Source organism: Rhinolophus sinicus, linkage group LG03, assembly GCF_036562045.2.
Source record: "Rhinolophus sinicus isolate RSC01 linkage group LG03, ASM3656204v1, whole genome shotgun sequence".
Taxonomy (NCBI): domain Eukaryota; kingdom Metazoa; phylum Chordata; class Mammalia; order Chiroptera; family Rhinolophidae; genus Rhinolophus; species Rhinolophus sinicus.
The window spans coordinates 192,233,426-192,247,947 of record NC_133753.1 but is presented as its reverse complement, the minus strand read 5'-3'; the positions used below and the strand labels follow the sequence as shown (position 1 = coordinate 192,247,947).

Here is a 14,522-nt window from a genome sequence, read left to right as displayed (position 1 = left end):
AGTACCAACGGGAAATACTGAAGCACTGTACAAACCTAATCATGCACTTGCCAATCTATGAGAAGGCAAAGCTGATTATTATTTTGTATCTGAGCCCTTTGAATAGCGAGCAAACCAAACTGCTTCCTTATTATTATTGTCATTTTTAATTGAACTCTGAGTTTTAGGAGCCCTGTATATTCATGCACACATTCTCATTTCCTTGTATAAGAAATCAAGTTGGATTTAAGATTCACACCATCCCCCTGGGAGAGGGAACAAATATGAGTTCAGATCACGGAGCATCATCTCAATGTGCCCAATCTGTGCCAGGGATTGGAGGGAAGAGATGACACACAGCACCCCTGCTCTCCGGGGTGCGGGGTTCAGCAGTTAGGGCAGGCTGGTGGAAGGAAGCAAGTCTAAGCTCTGGCGGCATGGGAAGCACAGGGGTGGGCAGGACGGCGTGTGAAGGAGAAAACGGCAGAAATGCCGAAGGAGAGATGGTGTGAGAGATGTTTGATAAGCAAATAGTGGGAGTGTGATTACAGCTGGGACTGGGTGCAGGGAGGGAAAGCGTTCAGTCTGAGTAAAGAGGTGTGTGACTGAAGGGTAAGTCTGGGGCTCAGACAATATCCAGGTATGCCAGGAGCAAAGGAGGAAGAGGAGGGCTGTAGTAGGAGAAACCCCAGATGTCAATACTTGCCATTTATTCTGGAAGGACCTGGGGGCCACTGGAGTTTTCTGAGCAATAGAATGGCCTGATCAAAGAAGGTGGTGGGAAGAATTTCCCACACTCACCTTCACACAAGCATCACTAGCTGAGGGGTGGCTGGGCTTCTTCTGAGGTGGCGGGTTTCCGAATTAGCACCTGTGTGGCTCCCTGCAGCTTCAGTACAGGCTATTACATGGTATGTCAACTCAACAACCTCAGTGTGTGTGTGAAGTGTGTATAGCAACATGACGCAAGACCCCACAGTCCTACCGTAACTGACGCTAAGAGTTTTGGTTAAGAGGATCTCAAAGGTACACAAAACAGCCATGCACTTATTGTTGGATTGGACATACAAAGTGGGGGAACAGGGTCTTCATCTTCAAAGCACTTTCAGTGCGGTGAAGGCAGTCTCATAGAGAATATACAACTATGAATAAGTGTTCGACTATGACTTTTTCATTTCATTCATTCATTCATTCATTCATTCAATAAACAAATATGTATGAGTGTCCACAAGGTACCAGGTGCTCTTTTGGAGGCTGGGGACTCAATGGCCAGTGTACAAGGTCGCACCACTGTGAATACAGAGTCCACATGGACATGTAAGGTGAGCTGTCTGGGAAAAGTTCCAGGAGGTCTTAGGGCATTTCCAAATTCTTATATATGAACTACATGGTGCTGAGAAAAACACATGGTCCCATATTAAAACTGTACCTACATTCATAGTCACACTTGATAAAGGGTTCTGAGTTACTAGATTCCAGGAATGTAAGAAGAAGCAAATTACTAAGAATAAATGTGATAGTTAATCTGAGTGGTCTATGGTTTATCGAGAGAGGATATTTGGATGGGCTCACACACAAGGTAAACAAGGTCTTTGCATTATCATCAGTGTCCTTATTTTTCAGCCCATTTGAGATCATGTGACTTAATCAGTATTTAGGAAAAAGAAATTATTTAGTTCTTTCCAAAAGACACACTTCAATTTTAGAAGAGACACAGTTCATAGTCCTGCTTAAGGAATTTGCTTCTGTTATGGAAAGTCTAATCTACTTCTCTTTATTCTTTATTCCTTCCCCTGGATCACATGAACACAGCTGCTAAAAAGTGGCTACATCTAAACGTTACACATGTTCAATGACATAATACAGCTTCTCGTGAAATATCTAGCGTTGATTTTGAGATGTAAATCACGCCACCACGATTGGGGAGTACCCACAACTAGCAGCAGATACACCTTTCTCCACATATGGAATTTACCTGGCAGCCAGGGCAGCCAGCTCAATAATGAGGTCTCAATCGCCCTGCTGGCCAAGCCTGGGGCCCAAGGCATGGGTTCTCGGGTCTCTGCCACCAGCCCCACCTGTTCACACTGCTAAACTAGACGGTCAGGCCATACACTTTTCCCAGTTGCCATCCAGGATGCTTGAATGGGCATCAAATCATTCCTTAGGGACAGGCCTGGACTGCACAGAGGAGCACTTAGGAATGGTGGGGGAGGGATGGGGGTGGGGGAGAGAGGGTCCAAATAGACTGTAATAGTTGCAAAGAGCAGATTTCCTGTCCCTGAGTTAGCCAGAAGCTCTGTGGCACCCTAATTAGCCAAAAACAGGAACCCAAACACTCATTTGCTTTTATTTTTTAAATTTCTTGTGAATGGGCTCCATGGAGGAGGATGTGATAAACAAAAGAGATTAGTTCCCCCCATGAATAGTTTTATGGTCCAAACTGGGCCATTTTTTGAGAAAGGCTAGAGGGGCCTCTATCAATAATTATACCTGGACAGCATGTATAAACCAGACTGTTGTGGAAAAACAAGGAATAGGGTCTTCTCCCTGTAATTCACCTGATATTCAAAGACTCCATTTTTAACATTCAAGTAAATACATTATTTAGATGAGTGGCTCAATCTAACATATTTCCCTTCACCTCTACATGGTCTCATACATTTTAATCTACACTAAAGTTTCTCAATGGAGAAAATTGGTTTACTGCATCAAAATTCTCCGTGATCAATGCTTCATGTTATCTCAAACTTAAAATTATGTAGGTTTTTATTCACGCTCACTTTCTACTTTCCCAGAGAGCTGGCAGTGTAAGGCTTTACCGGTGATGTGTGATGATCCTAGTGTGTAGGTTTTTAAATTTATTTAATAAGATAGGCAATTTACCTTGAGGACATTGCAATTCCTATAAAAATCTCGGAGCAAATAAAACGTATTTCCAAAATTCTTATGTACTATTATTGGATGAGAACGTTGACTATACAGAATCCCCTAGTGAGACATAACTGGGACACAATCTAGTCTTACAGTCAGAAACTGAGAAGACTAAAGTGTATTTTGACTTGTAACTACTACTTGGAAATGTCACCATACCAGCGGTATAAAATAAATGTGCCAATATTCACTGCTAAAATGATGTTAGAGGGCCAATAAGTGTATTTTTACATATGTATGATAAAGTAAGTATATGTTGGGAAATTATAATATACAAACAGATATATTCCCTCCCCAAATTACAACTGAACTTTAGATAGTATGATTACAATTATTCCCGAAGCTCTAATATCTATAAACTTGTCAAACTGTATTTTAACTTTTATATGCTGAACATATTCATATGCAAACTTAAGTATAATGTAAATATAATCATGTAGAGAATATATATTTGTTGATGCCTAATTGTCTCTCATGAAAAGATATAAACTAGATAGAAAATATCCATGGTTGCCAGAAAGAGTTTTGAATTTAGAAGGAAACGTTTGTTTCTTTTTTTATCTAAAGAGCTGAAAACATAATGTATTATAATTACAGTGAATTTTTTTTTAAGGAAAATAGTTTTGCTGTGAGGCAAAATTAAAAAAATACTACATCCGGATTGTGTCTGCTAATTAATTTTGTTTGTTAATAAAATGTGTCATAGAGTTAATAACAAACAAGTGATACTTCAGAATTGTTCTTACGACTGTGTGATGTTGTAATGTATAATTTCACTTGTATAGAGCAGAGTTGACATAAACGTAAAAACTCTCATCAAGCCATTTTATTATCGAGCCCATTATATTTATAATTTAAAAAAGGAAAACTGTTCCGACCTCCAATGAGGAATGGGAGCCAGCTCTCACTGCACTCGGGTTGCTGCTAGGCAGCGTCTCAGCCCCATTACCATGTCTGGGGAAAGTACATCAATCAAACTGTCTTCTCCCTTAATCATCAGTTAATGTGACTATTAACCAGATATTTTCTCCAATATGTGCTTCCATTAGCATAATTCTGGGCCCTAATTACCTTATGCTTTTTTCATCTTTAAATTTCTGACATAAAAATTGCAGTAGCGAATAGGCCTGCATGGCTTTCTAATCTTGTTTTTTTCCTAAACTTGTCCAGGATGACTTTTTTTTTCCTGCCCCTCAATCTGTTTTCTCTTGATGACGTTCAAGATTTTTTAAAAAATAAAAGTAATCTTTCCATCACCATATATTGGATCTCTTTTACCCTCATCTACCACTCCCCTTCCCCCTTCCCCTCTGGTAACCCGTAAACTGTTGTCTATGTCTATGAGTTTTTTTTCTTCATTTGTTTGTCTTGTTCTTTTGCTGTTTTCAGTTTCATATACCACATATCAGTGAAATCATATGACTCTCGACTTTTTCTGTCTGATTTATTTCGCTCAGCGTGATAATCTCAAGATCCATCCATGTTGTCGCAAACGGCGCTATTTCATCTTTTCTTATGGCAGAATAGTATACCATTGTGTATATATAGCACACCTTCTTTATCCAATTATGTATCGAAGGACACTTTGATTGTTTCCATGTCTTGGCCACCATAAGCAAAGCTGCAAATATATGGTGATGGAAAGAGAACTGACTCTGGGTGGTGAACACACAGTGTGATATATAGATGATGTAATACAGAATTGTACACCTGAAACCTATGTAACTCTACTAACAATTGTCACCCCAATAAATTTCAATAAAAAAATGAAAAAATAAAAAATCATTGACGTGAAAAAAATAAAAGTAATTCATATTATAGTGAAAATTTAGAAATTCAGTAAAGTTAAAAAATTAAAATTACTTCCAATCCTGTAAGAGACAATGATTGTAAATTTTTCATTTATTTTTCTTCCCCTATTACCCATTAACATATTTATTTTTAATTTCATTGTTTTATAAAATTAAATTCATACTTTTTTCATTTTCCACTGTTTTGGAAGCATTTCTCCCAGTCTTTTATTCTTTGAAAAAATAATTCATAATGGCTACACACCAGTCCACTATGGATGTACTACAATTTAAAGTTACCTCACTTTTGATCATTTTGTTTATTTCCAATTTCTTTTGGTTACATATTTATTTAAATAAATGCCATATATATGTATACATACATATATATCAGTAAATATGTATAAATATATGTATTCTTGTAATAAGTATCTTTATAAAACTCTGGTTGTTTTCTTTGAACAGATTTTTAGAGGTGGCATTGCCAGGACAAACAATGAAGCTATTATAGTGTTCTTGATTAATTTTACAAGTTCCTTTCCAAAAAATACTGTTTATAGTCTGACAAAAGTTGAAGTATAAGTAATATAAGGCTTTTAAAAAAATCATCTGAATTTAATATTAAGATTTAATTACAGCCACGTGCAAACTAAATTCTCAATAAATCAACTTTCTAATTGGATAGGATACATGAATACATAAGATCTATAAGTTACATACAGATTAAATCCAAACAGATTAGAATGTTGGAAAAACACTCTGCCCTTTATAAAATACACAATAAATCTATTTTTTGTCACTCCTATTTTCCTCAACAGAACTATAAGTGATTCTCCTAAATATTATAATGTATAATTAGCTTAATTTGTTTTGTTCTGATCAATTTCAACCTAATTAAGCAAGAGAGAGCAACTGTATTTTGCAGTGGGGTAGTTTATCCTTCTTTATCATCATGCTTACAGGTGAACATTTGACATAGTGCCATTAATTGTTCAAACTTTTATGTTTTTCTAATTACAGTATCTCAAATTTAAATCTAGATTTTTATGAGGGTGAAAAATACCTCATCAATCTCATCTTTTATTTAACAGTAGCTCAATTTTTAATGTTATTTTAATGAAGAGCTATCCATGCCACACTCCACTATAGCTTCTAAGAGATAACCATGAAAAAGGTACTATATACCTACCAAACTGGTACATTATATATAGATACTAGTACTTCTGTTTAACAGAATGTGGAAACAGAACATTTGCATGTTATTAAAATAGTTTGCGTATTAATACTTTTTCTTGAACTCATTTTTTTAGTAAAAAAAGTATGTAGATATAGACACATACTTAATAGATTGACACATTAGAATCCCTGTGCCTAGACAGAGTTGTCTAGTTTGTTGTAGATTTGGCTTAGTACCTCAGATCATGACAAATACAGCTAACACTGAAACTGAACAAGTAAGCAGAGGAAATCAACTGTGTTAATCCTAATTGGAAATAACTGACACAATAACTAAAATAAATTATTCATTCACCCTTGATAGAAGAAAGAGAGTTAGTTGGACAAAGCTTCTAGATTTCCTTATTGTGAGTACTGAATAGTTTTGGGAAATGGGTTTCGATTGCTGAAGGCTTTCTCAGTGCTCAAGGGGTGAACCCAGGGTAAATTCAGAAGCACTGTGTTCTGGCTTTGAACCTTAAATCATTTCTGAAGTTTAAGGAAAGAAAGCGACTTGAATCAACAGGATACTGAGGGAGTAAATACATCTTATGAGATTACAGTCATGATATGCCCTATGAAGTAAGTGATCAAAGAGCATATTGGTTTATATCAGCATTTTACTGTAAGTACACCTGAAGACAAGCATTAATATCACCCAATGAAAATACAATGGTACTATGGCATTGGTATACAATGCAGGCCACTTTTATTATAACAGTAACTCTACACTTTGACCTTTCAGTCTCCACACACACACATACACACACCCTCACACACACATCACACGTACGTTTCTGTCTTTATATAAGCATGTGCAGATACCTATAGATTAATTTAAGTTCTCTAGTTAAAAATTCTCTTCCAATTTTTTATTTTTATTTTCCTCCTTATTTTGATGTTCTAGTTTCTTATCTTTACATTCCCTTAAGTTATATACCATTACTTTAAAAAAAAAAAAAAGAAAAAAGAAAAGAAAAAAAAAACCTAAACCACACAATATTTACCAATACTATAAACAATGAGAAAAGTGTACTATAGAAGAAATATTTTTCCTTTGGAAATCACATAAAATCAGGTTGAAATTCAATCTGTTTTTTCTCAACAGTGTAAAACTTGAGTAAGATTTTAAAATACCATGTGAGTTTCAAGACAGCATTACAATACCAACCTTTTTGGGTGGGCATAACAAAAAGGACTCATTGGATAAACATTAGTTTCCTTCCACTTAATCCATTTATTCCAAAGTGACACCAACTGTTTATTGGCTGCTTAACAATGGCAAGATTTCATTTACATAAATGGATAAATAAATAAAGTGATTAATTACTCTCCATTGGTACTCAGAATATTGGCTTTGTTTCACTCAGTTCAGAAACAGTAACTAGAAAAAGCTAACTGATTGTAAGAGAAACCTATGCTTTGTCGCACTAGCATTCCATTGTCCCTGTATTTGAAAGCAGATTAATTGATCAACTGTTTCAAATGAATAGTGAATTCATGGCAGAATTCAGCATCTTTAGGCTTTGTCAGCGAACACAGGAGACCACAGTATCCCAGCCAAACACCACATTGTTACTGGCCATTGTGATGCCAACGAGATTTGGATCAGCTCTTCATCAAGAAGCCAGTGTCTCCCAACTAACATGGACAAATAGCAGGTGGCCTTATAGTGGCCCGAGCCATCTGAGGAACCACAGGATGGAGGCAGGGGGTGCACATTCATAGGATAAAGACAGCATGAAGCACAGTGAAGCAGACTCTCAACGCACCTGGTCCCTAATGACTCTGCTGATTGGCGATTCAAGAGAAATGAGAGACTAAATTAATTTGTTCCATTGGCTTCTCTGTCATTGCATCTGAAAGCTTCCTGGCTGATATGATATTATTCTCTTTGAGATGTCCCTTAGTTCTACATAACATTATATTATTAGTGCTAGTTACCTGTTACCTGTCTCTTCACAAGAATATACTCTCCTCGAGAGTGAAGATGGTTTCTATCTCATTCACTCCTGCAGGACCAATATCTGCCATGTGTCTGGCACACAGACACCCAATAAACGTTGACAGAACATAAGATAACTTTCAATGAACCCACTGAATATAATGTCATTCCAAGGAATTCACCATCTTTACAGGTGCCAGAGAGTATGATCTGCTACAGTTTTATTCCGAGAGATTTGGAAAGCGGTCTTCCTTTTTTAGAATTAGCATTAGGCCGAGTGATAAAAAAGCCCTTCTCAAACTTAGCGAAGTGCTGGGCTGTCTACACTAAACTATGTCTTCTCATGGCCACATTCCTTGCTTTCTGCATGTAGATCCTGGCTTCAAATGCTCTCCCAATATATATGTCATTTTTATAAAATGGGTGGCTTCTTACATTTCTGTGACATGGCTTGTGAGTTTCACTAGCAAGATCCTTTCCTATACATGTCCAACCTGGGTCAGTCAAGGTGCTGTTGGCAAGTTCTACCATAAAATCCATAGACAGCATTATTGCACAGATCACCCTAAGCATTTCTAGGATTAGAGTGCTTGGCTGTATGTCATGCTCTGCAACAGAGCAGTCATGCCCCCCAGTGATGGTGTCAAGGGGAAAACTTAAAGCTCTTAGACATGACTAACACTGCTGGAGAGAGCTGTCTTGTCAGTTCTCACATCCATCCGCCTAATATGTTAGCAGTTAGCACAGGGAAGCAAAGCCAGCAGGTCCCCAGGTTTGCCTCCCTGACATCCAGCGCACAGCAGGCTTCTTCACAGGACCACATATTATCAAAGCTCCAAGGTAAAAGAGGAGTTTCTGGAAAAAGACTGCTTTCAAACTTAAAAATATGTCCCAAAGCAGCCACTTTACGGACTTTTTTTCTTTTCATGTTTTTGGACCAAAAAAAAAGAAAAGTGTTCAATCATTTAACAATATTACAGAGTGAATTTTGTTTAGGTTATCTCCTTTTTTCTGATGATCAAATCTGTATTTTCTTGTTGAAATTTTAGGGACAATAAATTTATATTTAAAATAAAAATTAATCACATTCTACAACCAAGAGATATAAATATAACATTATATTGACACACAACTTAAGCAGAGATATCATGCTTTTCACGTGTGTATTATATTGTCTCTTAACATCATTGTCAGTAGTTTTCCTAACCATCATGTTAAAAATTAATGGTTGCATACTGCTGTAACCAATTGATGCACTGTGATTTCTTAACTATTCGTCTTTTACTGGAGTTTTCTTTGTTTTTCATTAAATTATATCTAAACTTTTGTGCATAGTCTTTTTAAAAAATTTCCTTAGGATTGATTTCTGCAAATGTAATTAAATAGTCAGTGGCTGTAACCACTTTTAAGGGTGCCATACATATTGCCACTTTTTAAAAGAAAAATGGGGACAATCTTCTCTCTCTGCCTGCAGTTTATGGGTGTTATGGGGGGGAATCACTGCCCCCAAGCTAGCATTGAGTATTACAAAATATGTATTTCTTAATTTTGTAGGTACAAGTGGTATATCTTCATGTCTCAGTCTGCTGGGGCTGCTAACACAGAATATCATAGAACTGGTTGACTATAAACTATAGAATTTTTTCCTCACAGTTCTGGAGGCTGGAAATCAGAGGTCAGGGTGCCAGCTCAGTCTGGTTCTGGTGAAATTCCCTCTTCTTGCGTGCAGAGGGCCATTTTCTTCTACCCTCACATGACACAGAGAGGGCTGGAGAGCTCTCTGAGGTTCCTTGTATAAGGCCACTAATCCCATTCATGAGGGCTCCACCCTCATGGTACCTCAAAGGCGTCGATTTGGAAGTCAGGATTTCAATCTCTAAATTTTGGGGGGACATACACATTCAGTCTATGACAACTCTTTTAATTTCGGTTTCTTTCATTTTTAACAAGTTTGATTCCACTTTTATATAACTTGTCAATATTTACTCTTTTCTTGGTAATTATGCAAGTATGTTTATGTCCTATGCACACTTTTCTGTTAGAATTTTTGTATTTTCTGTTCTTATTGGTAAGTCCTCTTTCCTAATTAATCATACTAATAATCCATTACCCTCATTTCAAATGTCTAGCTTCTCTTTTAATACACTATTCTCATTGCAACAAGTTGTCACATGGGGTAGACATAAGGCAGATAGGAGTAGTCCTCAATACAAAGAGTCCTTTATTGTTGCACAAGTTCTGTGGTTTATAGAAACTTTAAAAAAAGGAAAAAAATATTAACTTTAGACCAGAGTTTCCTATATAATACAGGTTAGGTACTATCCATTTCTGAATTACAAATGTACCTTAAGCGTGATAACCACAGTTTTGAAGTATGTAAGCTCTCACCCTGATCAATACAGAAAAGGGGCTTTGTAGCTCATCTAATACAAAAGCCACATTTAACATAAGATTTGCAGGCTGGAGGCCTTTTATTCTCCCATCACCCTACTTTAGTTGCAGAGTCATGGCTAGAATTTAGACACAGGCCAAAAACAGCATAATTCTTCTCCCCCAAACTCTATGCGTCAAAGACAACATACATGCCCTATATTCTTTGAAAATTTTCCGTCGAAACTATCAGAGAGATGGTAATATTACAATAACATCTGACTAAAATGCCAAATCCTAATGGTACATTATTTATTATACAAAACATTTTCGACATTATTTTTTATTTATAAACTTCACACATTAAAGATGTAATGTGTTTGCCTAAGTCCTATAATATGCCTATTTTAAATTCAAAAAGAAAACTGATTAAGTCTCATTCAGACCAAACAATACATGTGAATAACATAGCCTTTCATTTAAAAAAATAAACATAATGTCATATCCTATTTAGCATTATCACACAGTTATTTATACCCAAATAAATACAACCGGCAACCACAGCACTCCAAAGATTGCTTTCCTCTGTTGTTTGCCTCAATAGTGATAATTTCCATGGTGATTACAAGGATAATCCCAGACATAATTGTACATTTAAAGCTAAATGTGCTTCAGGAAGAAACTTTAAAAATAATGGATTTACTTGTTTGAATGATGCTACATGTTTGCACGCCTAAGACCTATTACATCCCCCTGGGCTAAGTACTCGATACTGGCATAAACAGGATGAAAAGCCAGGCTATAGAACATCAATAAAAAGAGCAAATGGAATTTAATATTTGCTTTTTTGTCTCCTAGTCTTTCAGCTATTATGGCTGATACACTTTTATTGCAAGGCTCTGAATTAATGAAGAGAATATATTGGTAAACAGAAATGCATTTCATGCTCTGCCAAGGGAAACTGAGTTGCTATGGAGAAATATACCCCAAAATAAAAATAAAATTGTATGGTTTTTCTAAACAACAAAAAAGAAAAATCCCCAAACAAAAAATGAATGTGATTTAAACCTTTTTAAAATGCCAGGAAGTTTCAAGATTTTCAGAAATGCAAATATTTTAGGTCATATAATTTAAACTACAGAATTTGATGACAGAATTTCAACAAATATTTATGTGACTGGAAAACTGATGTATAGGCAGAAGCTGGGAAATCGTTATGAAGTTGCTCCCTGCCACAGGAAATTCACTTTCTACAGCTCAGATCAGCTAAAACTTAAAGAGCTGTGTTTGGGTTTCGTTAATGATGCCATTAGACAACAATATCTAATATATATTTTTCAAAAAGGCAAAATACAACCAGATGCTGACTGACGTGAGATTTATTTAGGGTTGTATTCATTCTACCTGTTTATTTCACTGTAGTGTGTTATTCTAAGAAACATTTTGACTCGTATCCAGTAACTCATATAGTATTGGCTGGTTTCAGGAAAAATAAAAACAAACAAAAAGAACTTGACACAAAAATGTAAACTTCTTTTGAAGTAGTTCACATAAATGGAAATTTGAAGAATTTTGCCATTTGAAACACATTGAATATGTAAATATACTGTATTTTGTTGTGTATAATGCGTGTCCACATTTTTGGCCCAAACTTTCAGGGAAAAAAAATCTTTCGTTTTAATTTTTAAATTCAAACTTTTATTTGTTTACATTTAGGTCCTTGATTTTTGTGTTATAAAGGAATTTTAGCATTCATTTTTTATCATATTATGGTACAATAAATTTTATGTACTGGTAACAAATTTACGATATTTAAGCATCATAGAAGGCCAAGAACGCTTCGTGGTTTCAAGTTCATTGTAACTTCAACAAAACCAATGATCATATTCCAGGGCATTATTTTGCATAAGGATATCATTATTGATTTCTAGAGTTCACTTTTAATTCATAAGCATAAATAAAAGAATTAAAAACACTTGTATGGATACAGAATTAGTACTACCATATATAATGTGCATTCTTATTTTTCCCTCACAAGTTTGGGCAAAAAAGTGTGCATTATACACAGCAACATACGGTGTTTGCTTGACGTGCCCGTGTTTGAACTCCATCATAATATGTGTCTATTATACTGATCAACTTTAAGGTGAAGAAATTCCTGGAGGAAAATCTTACATTCTACTCATCAACAGCTGAGCCCCTGTGTGTTTCAGGTGCTTTATATAAACAATAGAGACCCAGTCAAGTACCCTAAAAGGCTAGTGGCATCATTTAGGGAAACGAAGTGCCTCGCCAAGGCCACAGAGCTAGACAGTGGCAAAGGCAGCTGGAGTTAAAACCCAGATCTCAGTGACTTCAAATCTTGTGCTCTCTCTACTATGCCTCCCTCCTAAAACACCACTTCTTACTCATAACAGACACAACTACTCTGCTAATAAATATTTGACACCATCTTCAGTTCACGTGCCAATGTCGGTGATAGTATCTATCAGAGGCTGACTCCTGATGCCAAAACCTTGTTATCAAGACTGACATCAGCAGCTACAGCACTATAAGCTGCCCACAATGTTCTACAAAACTTTCTAACTCCCTTTGGACAAAGGACACTGTGAGAATGTGAAACTGTCATTTCTAGATTTATTGAGACTTCATCACAATTTCTTTACCATCGTCCTGCAATGCTCTGATCACTGGAAAAATCTGTCACGGCTTATTGTAATTCATGGAGTTTGAACCGAAAGAAGTAGACTCAGAATGTCAGGGATCTGGAGAATTATTTATGACAAGTAGGAAGAGTTTTCCATCGATGCGAGCTCTTTCCTGGTTCTAGTATACTGAAGGAACGTATAACCCGGTAACACCAGCAATGCCACACCCCTTCCCGCACAAAAAGAAAACCTCATTAAAAACAAACTCAAAATGCATTTGTGTAATTAGGCATTTTGTTTTACATTAGGTAAAGATATAACATGATTCCTTTTTTTCTTTCACACGTACTTTTCCTTTTGAAGATCATTCGTTTCTGCTAGATTTATATTACCCTGCTTGAAAGTCATTAAATAGATGATGAAATGTAACTTTTTAATAAATAGAAATAGGATTGTTTTATGGAGAATTGAGACTCATTCTCTTATGGAGTACTGTTACAAATCAAAATTTACCTTATCAACATTAGCACATTATAGGCTTTAACCTATTTAAAAGGAGCTATAGAATGAACTATTTAGCGGCAAATTATGTACTTTCTTCCTCTCTATGTGGGTTTTCCTATATTTTCTAAAACACTTCTCAGATGACATTAGGATCCTACCTATAAAAATATAATAAATAAATGAAATAAGATTAACATAGTATTTATTTTGGTTTTATATGTTCTAAATCAATTTCATTTATATTAAAATCAAATGCATTCTTTGTTTAGAAAATCTTCTGATATCTCCAAGTTCTGTACTCAACATATAATGTAACAGAATGTCTATAACAGAAAGTTTTGGGAATCTTTTAGATTCTTTCTTACAAATACCTAGCAATTTTCTGAGTATTTGGAAACTGAATGCTGGTAAATAATTTAATTCCCGTTTCTTCATCATGACATTGAAGTTGGAAGTACTTAACTTTTGCGAAGTCTAAACTGGATAGGATAGGCACTAACCCCTCCCTCCCTTCCTCCCTCCCTCCCTCCCTCCCTCCCTCCCTCTCCTCCTTCCTTCCTTCCTTCCTTCCTTCCTTCCTTCCTTCCTTCCTTCCTTCCTTCCTTCCTTCCTTCCCTCCTTTCTTTCTTTCTTTTGGCTTAGGAAGAATACTTGGTGCCAAGTTCTTTGAAGCATCCAAATATTGGTAGTACCGTGTTTCCCCGAAAATAAGACCTAGACAGACAATCACCTTTAATGTGTCTTTTTGGAGCAAAAATTAATATAAACCCTGGTCTAATTTTACTATAAGACCAGGTCTAATATAATATAATATAATATAATATAATATAATATAATGTAATGTAATGTAATGTAATGTAATGTAATGTAATATAATACTGGGTCTTATATTAATTTTTGCTCCAAAAGACTCATTAGAGCTGATTGTCCGGTTAGGTCTTATTTTCGGGGAAATGGTAGAAAAGCCAAGTGAAAAGACTGAAAAGTGAAACTGAAGTGGATTTAAAAGGTGCTTTATTCAGATGAAGAAGTGAGGGAAGAGAGAGTCAGTATTATGTTTCCTCTTCATTTCCAAGGTGAAACCTGGTGCAAAGAACCCTTTGTTTTGCAGGTCTAGTGATAATAATACTGTTTTCT

The 14,522-nt window shown here is 35.9% G+C and overlaps 1 protein-coding gene across 3 annotated transcripts in view; it reads right to left on the bottom strand.

Moving 5' to 3' along the window:
* The window catches only part of CTNND2 (catenin delta 2), an 826,448-nt gene that overhangs the window by 411,677 nt on the left and 400,249 nt on the right, over window positions 1–14,522 (bottom strand). The window lies entirely within an intron of this gene.